At 34.9% G+C, this 18208-nt stretch overlaps 1 long non-coding RNA gene across 1 annotated transcript in view; it reads left to right on the forward strand.

Annotated features, from left to right (window-relative positions):
• The window catches only part of LOC116652899 (uncharacterized), a 123152-nt gene extending 106490 nt beyond the window's left edge, over positions 1–16662 (forward strand). The window contains exons 2-3 of the long non-coding RNA XR_004306097.2: positions 14147–14221; positions 16475–16662. This is a non-coding gene — a long non-coding RNA (uncharacterized LOC116652899). The remainder of the gene's footprint in view (positions 1–14146; positions 14222–16474) is intronic.
• The last annotated feature ends 1546 nt before the right edge of the window (positions 16663–18208 follow it).

Consider the following 18208-nt stretch of genomic DNA (forward strand, 5'->3'; position numbering starts at 1 on the left):
GAAGATTCTGAGCATAAGGATCATTAGATGATGAATTACAAGCATTTAATTAGCTTGTTTGCACACGTATGGACATGCTCTCATGCATAAAAGGAAAGCTGAAGTAGTAGGCATGGATAATTTGTTTTTATAAGTTCATTATTAAATCACTGCATAACAAAAAGTCTTAATTTGAAGGGGTAAGCAGTCAGTTAACACAATTGATTTAGTACTTATCAGTACAGTTGTTCTTCTTTTGACAGCAGAGCTTTTATTCATTTGAGGGTTTTTTTCTGTAGTACAGTCATGATATGTTAAATAGCATATCTATAAAGGATTTTTAGAAACTTTTGTTACATTTATTTTTGTTATTTCTATTTAATGTTAGGCCTTATAAGTCTCATGTACCTGAGTATGACTGGTGTGACTTTCCCTAGTTTTCAAACCTCCCTACTTTCCGTGTATCTGACATGTGACAAACCTTTGAAATCTTCTGTGTTTTCAAATCTTGCAGAGAAGTTTACCTTCTCTGCATACATCTATGAAAAATGACTTAGAAAGGTTACTTCTTATTTCTTCAAAGTAGATGGAGCTTCACTGACGTATTTTTTCTCTATTAATTCCTTAATTTCACGTGGAAGGAAAAGAACAATAATAGGAAATGCAGTAAGTATAAAATTCAGACTACTGATTCACATTCAGATATACCTCACTGCACTAGTGCTTCAAAAAGAAGCCCTCTGTAGTAAGTTTATTCACATGTTCAGAATGGGATAATTAAAAACATTCCCTGAAGTGATTTTCTTTGGACTAATTCCTTTTATTAGCAGCTGAGGAGTCTTGCTGGCACTTTATGTAGCTCTTTCTGGATATGGAATGCCTTCCTGGAAGCTACATACCTGAGGCTTCAAAATGAAAGGCAGTTCTGCAAATAAGTTCTGCTTCCTTTCTCTTTATTAACCCAGAGTTAATAGGCATTTCAGTATATGTTGCTAAGCATCTGAATGTATTTATCAGTGAAATGTGTGGAACAGCTAATATAGAATTTATTCAGTTACTATACTTAACATTTGCAGAGACATTTCTCCATCAGTTTTATTCAGAACCTTCCCTAATATATAGTAATTGAACAAAAATCCACACATAGATTCCTAGGAAATGATAGCAGCCCTCAGAAGCTACAGATAGATTCTACTGTTAAGTGCTACTGTAAGTCTAAAATCATATCATTCTCATTTGCCACTGAAAATTTGTTTAACTTTTGTTAGGGAGATGCACCATGAACCAGTTCAAAATTTAAGTAAGTTGTTTTCTAAACTAATCAGATTTAAAACGGTCAATTGTTGAAATCTTTGCAAATAGGCTAAGAGAAAACACACTGTATAAAGCCAACAATTTACTATTAGTATAAAGGAGATATTAATGTTCTGATTTGTGACTTGTTATTCATCTATCTAATTATTTCAGAAACATATTTGTATGTAGGAAAACATTTAGCATTAATAATAATAATTCAATAGTAATTGTTATACTTCCTATTTTGCATCTCACCAAATTCTGTTCTCACCCTTCTGTGATGCTTCAGAGTTATAATATTGATGGCTTCATTCTGGTGTTGTTGGTGGGCTGTTGACAGGTCATCATCATCTGGGGATCTTGTGGGGAAGAATCAAAAATTGATGTTTTTCCTCTTCATTTTACCTTTGTCAGTTTGTTGTTGTTGTTGTTTTCCCCATGCCTTAGGTTTATCTATGTCCATTTTTTTCTGGGTTTTCTAACATACTTTTTTAACTTGGCTTTCATCATTGGTCTGCAGTATCTTTCATTATCCTCTGAGTCCAAAAGAGTGAGCCATACACACCTGTAGTTATTGTTTACTTGATTATATTTGAATTCCTCCAGTTATCAGGGCCAGTACCTAATAATCACAACTGTTGATTAACTACATAAATGATACAAGGACTCTTCCAGACTGCTTTCTTAATTATCTTCTTTTTTATGATAATATAGCTCCCATTATGTCTGGAATAGTTACTTAATTCCAAGAGAAACCATTGGACTGGATCAGAAAATCTGTTGTATTAGGCGAAATACGGGGAACTTATCGAGATGTTATGGGACAAGCCCTTCCCCAGTTTCTGGAATAATCTTAGTGACATGTAATGCAGTAGGCGTAGATGAAAGGCGTAGTTTATATAAGGGTGTGTGTGTTTCAATAAATCACCATTTTACCACTCCGCCACCTTGATGTTACTTGGTAGTTGGCCTAGCTGCTGCTTTGGTAGAAGGCAAGAGATCATAAAGTCATTAACGATTGTAAAGCCTTCAAAAATCAGGAAATCCTAATGCAAACTGTGTGTTAGCCTGATTTTTAGGGCTGGCATGTCCAGGAATTGATTTAGTTTTCATTCTTGTTCCTGAGTTTTCCATAGTAGCTTACAGGTTTCATCTACCAGTGACATAAAATCATAGGAAAACTTAAATAATTCTGAAAGAATTCATTCATGGAGGCAGGAAATTGTTCTGTTATTTTCTGGTGGTTGGAAGACTGGCCAACCTATCTGAAGTTCGTTCCTAGGTATTTTAGTTTGTTCTGAACCACTCTGATTTATTGAGTTCTTTTTTCATACTCCTAACTAGAACTCATCGAGGCTTTTAAATCTGAATGAGGCCATGCATAAAGACACCATCCAAATATGAAATTAGATGAGTCTGATCAGCTGATGAAGTTCTGATATTTTTCCCAACATTCGCATAACATGACAGATAGTTGGAGCATTGTGAAATCCCTTGGGAAGTAAGTACTGTTGTCCTTTGTAAAGGCAAAATTAAAGCTGTACTTCCTGCTGGTGCAATGACAAAGAGTGCCTTTCCTAAATCTGTTAAATGCTGAACCATTTTGCCCTGGCTGCTGTGGCTGTTTTTCTGGCACTTCTTTGCAACAGATGTTTATAACAGTATTTAATGCCCAAAAATCAACGGTTACCTGCAATTTTTTGTCATTTCAATTGAGACCAGGCCAGGTTGGAGACCCACAGAAATTCAGGCTTTATATAATTGTTCTTTGATCCAACAAGTTTTAGATGGTGGTGTCCAAGATATTTTTTTTCTGCATCCTGAGAATAAGAACTCTTCTTGTTGTGGATTGTCAGGATCTATCATTGACGCTTCAACCCATGATGTGATTTATATTGGAAGCATAATAGAGTGAACATTTCTATCTATTTATCATCTCTGGGTAGCTTATGAGCTTTAAGTGTCTTTAAGTTTGCATAGTCATGTGTGGCTGGGACAATATATGTATGCTCTCTAGCTAACCATTCCCAGTTACACAGGCTTGTGTTTGCTAAATCCACAGACATGGATGTGCTAAATCGAGTGTTGATGCATTTCCCTGTAAAAGGACTACAACCAGAATTCTTTTTTTCTTTCACATTATGCGGATTGTTAGCTTTCAGCTCTGTACAGAAGTTTCATTTCTTCTTGAAGGACTGCTATATACCTCAGTAGCATTAATGTCTTCTGCATTAATGGCGTGTCCAGTAAAAGACTCCAGAAGTATAATTCTTCTTGTATCTCCACTTAATGGCTTCAGTAATTGGGAATGCTTGATTATGTTAGTGGCTGCATCAGTGCTTAGTAGCATCTAAGCTTCTGTTACTTTGTCACATTATAAATTTATTTCACCAGTAGGCCTCCTTTCTTGCTCTGTCATTGATAAGTTGGGAGTATATATTAATCAGTCATGTTAATTAATCAATTAATTGAATAATTAATTATTGACAGTCTCTACCAAGAGATCCACTAACACACATACTGGAGCTCTGTCTAATAGCCTCCTCAGATTTCTCTATGTGTACTCATGTTTGATCCGACTGCTGTTTCCTTGCTGCAGCACTTTTTAATACTGATGGAGGGGTTCTGTTATTTCAACCTTCCATTTTTTTACCCTACCGCCCTATTTCCTTGTCTTTTGATGAAGAAGGGTGCTGAGGAATTACAGTAGCAAAAGCATCAGTTTGTGGAGGCTCCAAGACATTTCCTCTCCCACTGGATTCCTTCTTCTTAATTTTATTAATTATCCTGGAGATTTCCCCTGCCTCCCTTTTTCAGCTCTCTGACACATCCCAAGCTGTTCCTATGTCTGCATACTGTAGAACTACAAACATGCTCAGGTCATCTACTCTGTATTTTTAAAATAAAGCTAAAATATGGAGCACATGCACCAGTGTTATTTAGAATATAATGACTTCTTCTGGGAGAGGGTTAGCACCTTCACTGAGCATCCAGTCCATCGTAGCCTAGGGGATCCATGGCTCTGCTGCATCTACTTTCTCCAGCCTCACTGTGTGGGCTCAGGTCTTTAACCTGTTCCTTCAAGACCTTGGAGTCCCACATTATTGCCAAGACTGCTGCTGAGATTTCCTTAGCAATACTTGTATTAGCAGATTGCTTGCTTTTATATCTTGATTTTCTTTCATATATGCCCCCTTTCATTCCTGTGCTTCTTGTTATTGTATAAGCCTTCTAACTTCTTGTATAGCTAGCAGATCCTCTAGGAATTCTTTCCTCTCCTAGTCTAGTTTGGTCAGCATCATTTCAGTTTCTAGTTTAACATCTTTTGTTTTTGAATTCTGATAACCTCTACTAGTCTTTTTTGTTGCTAACCACCCTGTCCACACTCTTGACTCAGTCAGTTCAAGGCATTTAGGGAAGAAAAGAATAATAAACCAGATGGCTTTCTTAGATGTTGCAAGGTCTTACTCATCTTGCTTATCAATTCTGGAGTTTGATTTCCACTGAAAAACTCAGCTCTGTCACGTCTTCTGTAAGATATAGTAGGGAGATATATGTGTGTTGTTTATTCTGGGATTAGTATGGTACAGTCTTATTCTTAATTACAGTGTTTTGTTTTACTTCATTGTGTTATTATTATATTATGTATATTATTATGTTATTACATTATTGTTATTATTGTCTGGCTTGTAAGAATGACTGTATTTTTGTCCTTTAAAAAAATTCTGCCCTGTGAGAAGAAAATAAAAAACAACAAAAAAAGCAGTTTCCTGGAGGTATTATACAAGTTTGACTATACAGGTGAATCCATTTGGGATTGTAGCACCTCTTACAGAAAGCTAAAGGGTTATTTAGTCCCCTCAAGCCATAGTGGCCTCAGGGATTTCTTCTCTTCTCTGAAACTGAAATGTTTCTTTACTCAGGGCAAAGGAACAGAGCACAATGCCCTTGGTTTAATCTTTCCCAAAGTTTTTATTTTATTTTATTTTTCTTAGTTTTTGAGCATGTTGTTAAAGAAGTCTGTTTAGTCTTCTGTAATTACTGAAGAGAGTACGTAGGGAATGTCCCCTAAATGGTAAAAGGTTTTACAGGCTTTCCTTTTTCTCCACAAAGTAGTTATGTTCAAAATTTGTCTATATCCAGAGAGATGGCACACTTTCACTAAAAGCTAATAATTAATTCTGAAGAAAGTTGAAATTTAATCAACTTAGTCCAAGACTCAAAATACAGATCTAATTATTACGAGGAAATAAATAGATATTACTGGGCAGAATAAGTATCAGTAATAATTTAGTCAAAATAGTAATATGCGTTATTTTTAGTTTCTTCCCATTCCTCTGGTGTTACAGTTTCTTTTCCTTTGCCCTTCTTGATTCTACTTATGAAGTTTTTTTTTGCTAGTCTTAGTGCTAGTATGTTACAGTGGGCTAGCATCATCTGGAGTCCTTTTGCAAGGAAAAATCTGAATTTTATGTATAGTGTCTTTACAAATGTCAGATACTATTTCTGTATTTTCTTAGTTACATCTACGGTCAGTTTGGTTTAGCTATAGTCTGAATTGATTTAAGTATAAGTGAACTTAAAAGCAGGAGGAGCCCCATCCAGCCTGACCTTCAGTGTCTTCAGAGATGGGGTATCCACCACTTCTCTGGACAGCCTGTTCCAGTGCCTCACTAAACTTACTGTAAAAAAACCTTCCTTATATCTAGTCTAAATCTCTTTTAGATTGAAACCATTTCCCCTTGTCCTGTCAAATTCTATTCCTATACTTTTCCATGCTCCATCTTGTGTTTCCTGGTATGAGGACACTCCAGGTATGACTGTCATACCTCTATGCTGTGCCATTATATTAAGTCTCATCCTAGAATAATGACTTCTTGCTGTTACTTATATAAAACTGTGATCACAGTATACAGGCTCACTGAAGATGCTGCGCTTTGTAGTGCTATAGTGCAGCCAGAGCCCTGGCCATTGACTGGGAGAGGACAAACAGTGATCAGCTAAAAACTAGGAAAGTTTAAAATAAATTCACATAAGAAAAGCATTTGTAGAGACCCTAGTTCTAATGTAAGATGTTTACCTTAGCAGCAGGCAATTTTGAACATCAAACTGTGCAAACTTCTAATCTATCAACAATGGTTATGTTTTTTAGTTTTTTTTTTCATAGCACTCCCTTTTCTATATTCATTTCAGACCGGAAAAATATGTTTACTTGTGGAACAATTTTACTGAGTATGTTCTGTTAACCTTATGATCTATGAAAATTCTACAGTACTATATTGACTGTATTCGTTTCCAACTCATTATTAAAAAGCAAACCAACTTACAGTGTTAGTCTTACATTTTAAAAATAAACATGTAAGTAACTTCTGCCATTAAGCTAAGGATTTTGAATGGATAGAAAGGGGACTGTAGTGATTACTGTGGTGAAATATAGGAATTAAAAAAGTGACTGTGTCTTAAGTCTCCAAATGGACATTTTCACCTGCTTTTCACTTTTTATTCCACCTTGTGTGCTAGCTGAATGCAAGACAACTTATCATGTTATGATAGACGCGGGATTGGGAAGAATGAATTCAAGTAATAGGCCAAATTTATTCAAGTTTTTTTTTTTTTTTTTTTAAGTTGTTAGATACATCCTCTTCTGTTTTGCATTTTGTGAAGCCTTCATGTTGCAAGTCCTTGATCAAACCACTTAAGAAAGTGTTTAATATTTAGATCCCATTAAAATATGTATATCTCCTTCAGTGCACAAGGAATAGTAGCTCAATATGCTGAACAGCTGCAGTAAAGCAAAATTTAGAAATTTTCTAATGTTCTGTATATGACTGGAAACACTTTAACCACTTTCCAAAGGTGGTTGTTTTTTTTTTTTTTCTTTTTTTTTTCTTTGTATTAGAGTGGCAGGCTTTATTATTTACATTGGATGCAATTTTTTTTTTTGTGAGCTCATAGCAGGGGAAAAGAAGTTGCACACAAATACTACTTGGAAAAAGGTAGCGTTATCTCAGTTTTCTCACTGTTATGTTTCTTTCTTATTTTTATTGTTGTACTGCAATCATCGTGTATTTTTAATATGTTCCTTAGATAATTTTCTGAGCATTGACTAAATTCATTTCAAATTTTGAAGGCTACACATATATTTTTTCATATTAGACTAGGCAACAAGATACCACAGAACTTGTATCTCATGTGAGATACAGTGCCACATCTAGTGTCTCAGAATTGTTTGAGTGCTTCATGGGAACATATGTGTCCTATCCAGTGGTATTTGCCATCTTGCTGTATTAGTACTGGCAATAAAAACTGTTAAGGTTACTCAATAAACTCAGTGGGTTTACCAGTAAAATTCCTGATATTAACTGCTAAAGCAGTCTGATGGCTTACAGGCCTTATAGCATTAATTGTTGCTCCAAACAGGAAAAGCATTTTGTTTCATCTTCTCTGTTACGTGGAATGGAAGCTAAAATAATGGTTTTATATTTATCTCCTTGACCCTTTTTTGTATAGAAGAAATTGAAAGAAAATACCACCAATATAATTAGTTTTTACAACAGTTTATCTGGCTATTGTTTGGCCTCCTCATTAGGGATCTTTTTTCTCCTTTCTTTGCGTATTCATTCTTGTTCTCAGTGAGATGTCATTGCCATTGCTTTAAATTTACATTGGCAAATCAGAAGATTTTTTTTTTGACAACCATGCATAATACTGCAGGCAAGATACTTAACGTATTTCTACGAAAAAGCCTTTGCTATGAGTTTAATCATGCTATTTAATTGCTAGGCTTAATTTGAAAATAATTGTTCACAGCAATTAAGTAAATGCCCCAATTTCATTAACAGACTTTGTAATTAGAAAGTACAACATAAAAGTGCTAATGTTGCTTCATTAGGCTTGAATTACTGTTTCTAATACTACATTTTTACTATCTATACAATTTCATTTTGCAGTGGAGTATCAGCATAATGACTGGTACTAGATTAGTAACAAATTTTCTGGTGTAACATGTTCATGTCCCAGTCAACAGTGCAACAATTTAGTAGAAGAGTCATATAAAATTGCACTGCTTTTTCTTCTAAATTGTAAATATACTCTGAATCCTAAAGAGATACAAGATAAAGCAGTTTCTAAACAAGTATGTAGGAGTTCATTGCTTTGAATAATAGTAAAACAGGTTTTCCAAAATTTAATATCTCACAGTGTGGTGGCCAATTCATATGTAAGAAAAAAAAGGATAATATATGTGGTTGTGAATAAGATACAGTGATAACAAATGTAATCATGGCAGTTATCACAAAATAGGAAGGTGTCATTTATAGTCTTTAGCTGTCAGTGTTGTTGTTTCCTTTGGAACACTGAGGGATCATTTCACTATTTTACCACAGAAATATAACTGCTTGTTAGAAAGAACATGTATATCTGCATTTCAGTCAGTGTTCTGATTTTTGGTGTTAAATCATTTGCTGAAAAGCTTGAAGAAAGGTGAGAAAAAAAATGGTCATATGAGGATGATAAAGAATAATAACGATAAGGCAACCAACTTTTAAAAATTATTATTATTTTTAATTAATGTGTTAGATTCAAGTGATTAATGAATCCTTGTAGAAATTTTGTAGAAATGACTGCATAGTGTCTTCCTGCTCACACTGTCATCCTTCACTAGAGGTCATTGCATTCCTTTCAGTTTATAAAAATTTCAGTATTTGGCAGCTTCATTATGCCATATAGTGGATAAAGAGAAACACAGAAGATAAATTGGCACATAAAAACAACAAGGAGAAAATTAAAAGCGTGTCACTGTACATAAAACCAAGAAATAAAATAGTCCTTCCTTGTTTCTGAGTTAACAGCAAGATTTTCTCAATTTCACTTATTTTTTCTTATGCTGTCTCTTGCTTGAAGTATAAGAAGGATAAAAACAGATTAACAAGAAATTGTGAAATTTTCTTGTGAAAATCCAGTCAGTCATCTCTTGTGCTGATCACTGAATATATGTAACATGAATATGTTATAGCTCTGTCAACTTTCACGTAATTGTAGACCTTCATATCAGTAAAAATCTATGTATTGCTGGGATTTGTATTGTTTTTTTGTTGTCAGTTTTGGATTGTAATTTCATCTCATTTATGCATGCATATATATACACATACAAATGGCCAAACGTCATTAAAAAAAGAATAATAATTTTTATGTGCTTTCCAAAGATACTGAATCCAGATTGTATGTATGAACTTGGTGCAACATGAAGATAGAAGTAGAAATGTAGAAATGTTTGTTCCTCGTCTCATGGGTTAATGTCAGTGTACCGAAAACCATATTGCAAAGAATAAGTGTCTCAAATTGCAACTTGGCTGGTTTCTCCATACATTAGGAACATTATTTTTGGTAACAGAATAGGGCAAGTTACCCATAGAAGACAGGGTTGTTCAACAAGTTGTTGCTCAACAACTGCCTGGTTGAGCAGAGCAAGCTTCAAGGCTCATCTAGACTATAGTCCTGGTCTAATGTTGACAGTAATCCCTCTTTGAAGAAGTTAGGCTCGATGGCCTCAAGAGATTGCCGTCAACCAAGTTTTCTAGGTCCTGTGATATTGGAATGTATACAATATTATAGAAGGATTTAACGGACTTGTCATGCAGGTGCAGTATCATTTTTGACATCTGACTCTTATGCTCACAAATGAGAAAATATCACAGCAGTAGGTCCTGTTTATCTGATTACCTAACAGGACTCCAACATTCTTTACAACCCTACTGTATTTCAGCACACAGCTTTTAGAAGGCCTATGCTACTTTTTAATGTGTTGTGTGTATTCTTACTTAAATAAGTTTGTATTTAACATTTTTAAACACTGGATTGCCCAAATATGCCCTACTTTGTTCTGTACCAATCAGCAGGCTGTCATCTCCTCATCAGTTCACACTTCTATATCAATAATAAAAACTAATCATAATGATGTAATATTTTCTCAAGCACATATATAAATATTAATGTGACTGAATTGAAAGCTCTCCAGAAAGGCCTCAGTAAACTGGATAATGACTCTCCACTTAGAGTACAGTTTTGAGAGCAATCATTTAAAACATCATTTAAGCTATTGGCTGCAGCTATTTCAGTTGTGTTCTTCCGCCCTCCCCCCCGCCCTCCCTTCAGCGTCAGGAATCTTATGGTTACGTTGTATGCTTTTCAATTTATTACTTTAGAAAAGCTTTCTTTATCCATACTTTAATATATTCACATGTGAACAACTCGATCCCTCTTATCTTATTCACATCAAAGTCAAATTATGTTCATCATCCCACCTCAGGACACAATAATCCCTAAAAGTCTGATTCTGAAAATGTTGCTTATCTTCAGTTCTCTTGCAGTAGACCTACAATAACCTGTTAATTTGGATGAGGTCGTTTGAACATTCTGAAGTGCCAGAAAGAAGTTATGGTAGCGGTGTGAAAATACATGAATTCCCAGCTGTGTGACTGAGAGGGGAAGGGAGAGGGGAAAAGGAAATCCTTAAATGAGAGTGATGTTTAACAGGACACAAATTCATAATGTTTTCAACTAAACCTCAAAGTACAGTGTATAGTATTTATTTTGTTTTGAAGAACTTATTTTCCATAGAACTATGAATTTTGTCAATATTCTTCAATACTTTCCTGATAATATCCTATACCACCCTTCCTGTGTTTTAGCCTAGGACTTACATAAATTTTAACATAGGCTATGCTAACATAGTTTTGAGTGCTAGTAATTCTATATTCACTTCTGAAATGTACTAACAAAGTTGGTTTTATGTGTGCATGCACATAGAATCATAGATAACGAGGTACTTCACAACTCAGTACTTGACAGCTCAGCCAAGTACTGCAGAATTTACTCTTATATTCAGTCTATTGGTCCACTGTATTTAGCTAGATTAAAAAAAAAAACAAAAAAAAACACGAAGAAATATGTATTGCTTTTAACAATGGCTGTATAGCAGGTATACTTACACAATAACACTTCTTCAGTGTAGTTAAGTAAGATGTGACTGCAGCTTCCAGATAGACCTGGATTTGAATAAATTATAATTGTGTAAGAAGATTCTTTACTGCTTTTGTGTTGTCCATCCTTCATCCACCCTCAAAACTATTTCCATGAGTGTGTGTTCTAATTGTAGGTATCCCTATTCATTGTAGGGAGTTGTAATAGATGACGTTTAAAGTCCCTTCCAATTCTAATGATTCTATGATTCTACATATTTATTTTGGTCTCTTGGGAACAATTGTGTATCAATATGTATTCATTACAGTTAAAAAATGATATTTGTACATGGATAGCTTGTGTCTGGACTTGGTTGCCTTGAAATCTGTACCATTTGCACAGACACTTGTGGAAATATTTTTGTTTGTTAGTAATTTTTTAATATGTAATTTAGAATGTCTAGTGTGTATACTTTGCATCTAAATTAGATCTAAGAGGACCTTTAATATTAATTGCTAGGGCTCTGTGAAGACAAAAGCGAAACATGTCTTGGGCATTTGCTTCTGGGCTGCTACTGGGCGGCTGCTGCAGGATTGAGAGTTATGATGGATGATATCTCTTCTGTGTGTTTGTATATCAAATTCTTTAAAAATGAAAAATAAAAAAAGAAAGGATTTGATCAGGCCACTGAGAAAGGGTGTACTGTGTCTTTCTTTGCATGTGCTTGAGTGCATTCAGGAGATAAAAGATGCTAGGTGATTTGGACTGGAGAAAAGAGTATACAAGATAATAGAAAACAAAGAAATTACAAAGAAGAGTTGGCAGCAGCCACATTTTCAGTGATGGAAAGAGAAAATTTGTAAACTGAAGATTTTGTTGCTAACCAGAAAGTCATTATCGTCACTCAATCCAACCCTGGGAGAAAGAAAATAAAGGCAGAACTTATTCTTCTTTCTTAATTTCCTCTTCTGTTCTTCCTATTTATGGTTATTCTGTGCTACCTTGTGATTCTAGTAAGTCATTTTAGTTTGCTTCTTAATAAAATAGAATTTTTCCATATAAAAATCCTTTTGGCGTTCTTGAAGAGGTCAGAATGGTGACATTCAAACTTCTAATTAGTGTAGATCCAACAACAAGAGGGATATCCTAGCCTATGTCAAAGTGTCTGCACTTTATATAGACTTTCTTCAGTAACAGGTGGCATCTTACACAATGAAAAATTAGTTCCTGAGAATCCGTGCCTGAAATACCTGCCTTCTGGTAGTCCTGAAGGTGGTCAAAGAGAATATTACTCTAACTCTGATTTTGTTCAGTTCTTGTAAGATCACTCTTTAGAGGTATCTGTCTGAAATATGAGCAGTGTTTTCATTGACATTAAACCTAGAATGGTTGTTCAATAACTAAATGCATTATTTATATTGTACATTATTCCAATATCTTTTCAGCTTGAGTGTAACACAAATTATTTGTTAATTCTCTTAAATCATTGTTAGTTACTACTGCAGTATATGAGACCAAATATCAACTAGGGTACACACGCTATTGCTTATATGCGAGAAAGGAAATATGTTTTTATTGTTTGTTTCCAGTGGAAAACTGACTGCTCTTCAGTGGCTTCTTTTGATTGGTTTTTGTAGGTACAAATTTGCCCTAATTAAAATGCAGAACACAAAAAAATTATTCAAGTATTTCAGACTAAGCTAAGAAAGTGCTTATACTATAAAGTTTTTGATGCTGCAGTTCATCTTCTGTAACATGTTTTGTAAGAGGAAAATACACAGCTTCACAACTTAATTCCTTTATGTTACTGAGTTTAAACAGCCTTCAAGGTTTGACCTTTCTGGAGGTCTTAGAGTGCTGCAATTCTTTTGTCTATGTTGTTTTTCGTAACAAATAAGGCATTTCTTTTAGAAGTTCATCAGCCTCTTGCAGAGCTTAGTTTTATCCATATATCTGCAGTTTCTTAGGTACTGGCAGAAACGTACCCTGACAGATTATAGCCTAAATTACTTGTCGTTCATTTTGTGCATTTTCATTTATTTACTCATTATTTCCTCATCTTGAAACATTTAAGATACAGGTCTTACTGTGCCTCTGTAGTTGGTCTGTGATTGCAACAGAGATTTAATGTCAGTGTCAGTGACCCTACATAACTAAAATTGCATCTTTTATCTTTCCTCTAGGCAGTTTACAGTGTTGTTTTTTTTCTTTCTTTCCTTAGGCCCAAGCCCATAGATTTTTTCTTACATGATTAACATTTCTCTGTGTAAGAAAGGAATTACAGAATCAGGCCTTGTGCAGGTGTACATGCTCTCACGCATGGAGATTAAATTGCTTTGTTCTCTGTGTTTGTTGGCAATTCAGTCAAGGTGAACAATACTACAAGACAAAGAATGAGAAATAAAAGTATGCCAGGTGTTATTTCGGTGTTGAATGGAAAATGTAGAGTTTAATATTTTCTTCTGTACATGAATAAAAGAGAAATAAAGGAAAGCAGAAAAGGATGCAAGTAGAATGCTACATAGTATTTGAAAATACATTCATATGAAATGGATCGAAATATAACCAGCTTTTCCTACTCCTCTTATTTGCATAAAACTTCAGTACTGGTGCCAAAAAGGTATTCTGTCATTGCTATTTCTTTATGGATATGTATTTTGTCATTTGTGTTGTAGAGAGCTATTTCTTTAGTTTATTATTTTTTATAAAATCCAATACTGTTAAATTAGATATTTTGGAGAACATTCTAATATTTGTGATTGACAAAGCTGTGATATGTAAATCTGTCATCCAGTAGTTCACACAGTTTCACTGAGGGCAAAGTGCCTGCTGAAATGGAGGACTGATTTTGTACAGGCTTCTGACACATTTTTTGTCACTTCAATCACATTGGTTTTTATTATTATTGCAGAAAGGATTAATTCTACGTCCTGAGAAGCTTCTCCATATGCTTGTGATGAGTATGAACCCCCAGTCTTCTGAACAGGTATCTATCTATATACGTATTTATTTAATTTTTATTATGGAGAGTCATAGAATTGTTGAGACATAAAGGGATCGCTGGAGTTCCTTTACATGCATTTTGCAGGGAAAAATGATAATGATTTTAAATATTTTTAAAATGAAACTTGGGGACAAACGTGTTACAAGATAAACTGAACAAATTTGTTTCAAAATTTGTCCTTGCTATATACATTTTGTCTTTATGCTTATTTAAATATTATCTTCCTATTTATTCTTCTAATGTGTAGATTGCTATGCTAGTTTAGGAAGACTTTATTTGGGCCTTTGTTGATGGACTTCTACAAATAGTCATTCTCACAGATCACTGCTTTGGAATGTGGTGGAGAACAACGTCATCTGTTCTAGTCTAAGGTGCTATGTCCTTCCAGTATGCTTTCTATCTAAAGGTAGCTGTAGATGAGCTGGCTTTTGTGTTGAGTCTTTCTGTGCTTTATATAAAGATGTTGCTAAGTTGGGTTATTAAACCATACTCTTAATAAATCTTATAAAGATTCTGTTCAGTTATACACTTTAGATCATGTCATTTCTCTGTCCTTCTAGCATTTTCAGACCAAAGAAACCCTTTAGAAACCTGCTTAACCTCACTTAAAATTCTTCAAATACAACTTCTTTTGTCTTCTCTGTTTCCTCTTCAGATATGGCAGGTGTTGATAGACTGATTATGATTCTATTCTTAATCACCCTGGTAAATAATCTGAGCCTGTGAAGAGTGCGCACTTTTGTTTCCATGGCAGCAGAGAAAAATGAAAGTTTGTAATTTTGAGTTTCTTTTTGCCATTTTACAACTACTAGGGAAACTGTGTTTAGGTTACTGCTCTAACCTAGCACTTCTGAATTTTGGTACCCTACTTGTTCTTAAAATGTCTACATTAGCTTTTGGACTTGGCTGAGAGATCCTGGCAGCAGTCTTTGAATGTTATAGAAGTACCCATTAGTAGCTTAGATGAGTCAGGACAGAGACTGTATTTCTACAGGAGTGTCTTGTGTCAGGCCTCTTAGAACTAATCTTTGAGAACAGGAGGCAGAAAATACACCCTCAATTGTGGATGCACTGAGAGGATTTACAGCAATATAATGCTATGTACAAATATTACTGGACTGGAAAGACACATGAGAAGGCAGCTCTATGCCTGAAATCCCATATTAGATTTTCTTGTATGAAAATCTTCTGTGAAATAAGTTAAGTTTTGCAATTATTTTCTAAAGAATAATAAGAGTTAGAATTGCTCTTCACCTCTCTTTCTGTGAATTTATATTTGTAGGCAACTGTATGCCACAAAGTGTCCCCTAAAAGTTTTCTGCTAAAATGCTATTCATGCTATCTGGTAAAGTGGCTACATCAAATGCTATCAAATATATTTTATGAAATGCTATGGTAAAAAGCTGTGAAATATATCTCATACAGTGCTGATACAATGCTGTGAAATGTACCTCATAAAGTGCTATGAAACCTGTAACTTCCAGAGCACTGATCAAACTGTGAAGCAAATTAATTTGAATGGTACCTAGTCTTATAGTACTCTTAATATTTTTATTTAGAAAGTAGCATAATTCAGATCTCCCAGGTGAAAGTGAAAGAAAAACAACAGCTCAAAACCATAATTTTGAGCGCTTTATGAGAAGAAAATGCATTGACAAGGTGATTGCCTAGGAGTCAGGTGGATCAGGAACTAGATAGGGAGAGAGAGAGAACATATTATAAAGCACATTGTCCCTGTGGTAGTATGAATTGATTCCTCAGGCTGATCTAAATCCTATTCATCCTCTCCAAGGTAGAGAGGAATAACCTTAAACAATATTTGTGTCTGTCAGCAGATCATGAATGTTTCATTTGGTAAAAAGCACAGTTTAACCAGCTCAACTTTATTTTTAATATTACACATAAACAGAAAAAATATGGCTAACAACAAAAAGGCAATATTTAAGTGTTCCTTCAGAAAGCACCATGACTGTGCAGTCTCCCTAGAGTATTTTTAGATGCAAGAGTTGGGAAGAATGATGACTTTCAGAGGAACCTCATTATCAGAGTGGTAATAATTTGATTATTCCTGTGTCTACTGCTCACAGTAAAATACATTTTGGTGGTTACATTCAAGGTCAGAATTCTCCTTTGCTTTTCTGTATGTGAACATATGAAATAAGCACTTCCGTGAGGCTTGTACTTTATTGTTAGCTTCTCAGAAACTTTTTCTTCCTTATTCTTCTTTTGTTTCAGCATGGCCTGGTGTCTGAGATGCCTGTCCATTCTAAGTGGCAGAATATTTTGCAGACACCTAAAAAGACTTCCTGAATCCTCAGAAAGAAGAGTGATTCCACTCATATGTTTATCTCCAAGTTGCATGATACGTGGCATAAAACTTCTGTCACAAGGAAAAAAAAGCTTCATGTATATGATTTAAAGTAATTTAGGGATGAAAAATTTATTAGCAACACATAATTAATCAGCTGCATCAGTAATAGAACAGAAAAATCACTTTAAAGTTAAATAATTATTAGGTGTTTAAGAAAACCTACAAATTTGTAAACACACCTCTATGCTTAATAATCCTCCATAGTGATAGTGTCCCTCGCTAGCATTACAGGTATACCCCCCTGTGCTGTGGGTAATTAGTATCAATTGGCCTTGATATCAGCTGGTCTCATGAGTCTGTGTGCTGTGCATAACACCAGTTCAGTAACTCTTAACCACAGAGATAACCATACTTTTTTTTTTTTTAGCCTACGTTTATGATAATCCCTACAGAATCCATGAGCTGTGGTAGGCCTTAAGCTTTTTAGCCTTGGTAAGCAAATCAGTTAACTGTCTGTATTAAAGCAACAATGTGGCCAAAAAAACCTTTAGCTGAAAAGCCTGTCTAAAAGCATAATTCGGCCAGATTCTCAGAGCTTTAAAGATGTGGGAGGTAGTATCCTTTCCAGTATTTCACACCGGGGATAAGAAACTGTATTATGTAGAGGACTAGAAATGTTGCAGGCAGCATCTTGATATATATCAAGTCAAATACCCAAAATATGTTTACATAAGACAAAGATTTAATTTGATGGTTGTTTGGGTTATCTTAAAAGACTTACAGGTTTTGATTCCTATTCATTTAATTGACTGTTTTAGAAGATGCAGCTTTGAGAAAGCTGAAGAGTGAAATCCCTTTATCTGTCCTCTGGCTTGTTTCAACTCTGGCAACATCTACAATTATCTGTTGGGCTTTAACCAGAAGGAAGGAGCTATTGAAGAGAGAAGATGGTTCTGTCTGCTGAGAGCATTGACAAGAATGCCAACCGGGTTGCAACTTTCTGAGCCAGTAACATCAAAGGGAACTGTGCTTTCATTTCAGTGCAAGTCACGGATGTTTAGCCAGCGATTCTGCAAAGGTCTGTGCCTTGGCATTACCTTAACCTAGTTTGTGCCAAGTTTTGTCAGCAGCAAAAAGGTTCACATGTGTAAGGGGTTCTTTAACTTATTGAGAGACATTTCTGGCACAAATTGCAACCCAAAAATCTAAAAAGGCTATAGACATCCCTCGAGGGTCTTGCAAGGTCTGAATCTATATAGTACACAAGAAAAACAAAACAAAACAAAACAAAACAAAACAAACAAAACAAAACAAAACAAAACCCTCAAGTTTCTATCAGAAAAGGTACAGAATATGTGTGTAAGCTAATAATATGATTTTCCTGAAACTGCCACTACTGAAGATAAGAGGACACGTCAGCAAAGAAGTCTGTACTTGGTTTGTGGGAGTGTGGTGTGGAATTACAGTCCTTCTAAAACAATAGGGAACTTTGATTTAAGGTTGTCCAGCATAAGTAGCAGAGAGGATGATGCCAGGTAACAGAATGTATGTCTGCAGGTAATTTTTTTACATTGAATGAAGTTCCTAAAAATTCTGTTGACTTCAAACTCTTCCTGTTTCATATTTGTTTTTTGCACAGAGGAAGGACTGCAGAAAGG

The sequence above is a fragment of the Coturnix japonica genome, chromosome 2 (genome assembly GCF_054131305.1).
Source record: "Coturnix japonica strain WE chromosome 2, WE-NBRP24, whole genome shotgun sequence".
NCBI lineage: Eukaryota > Metazoa > Chordata > Aves > Galliformes > Phasianidae > Coturnix > Coturnix japonica.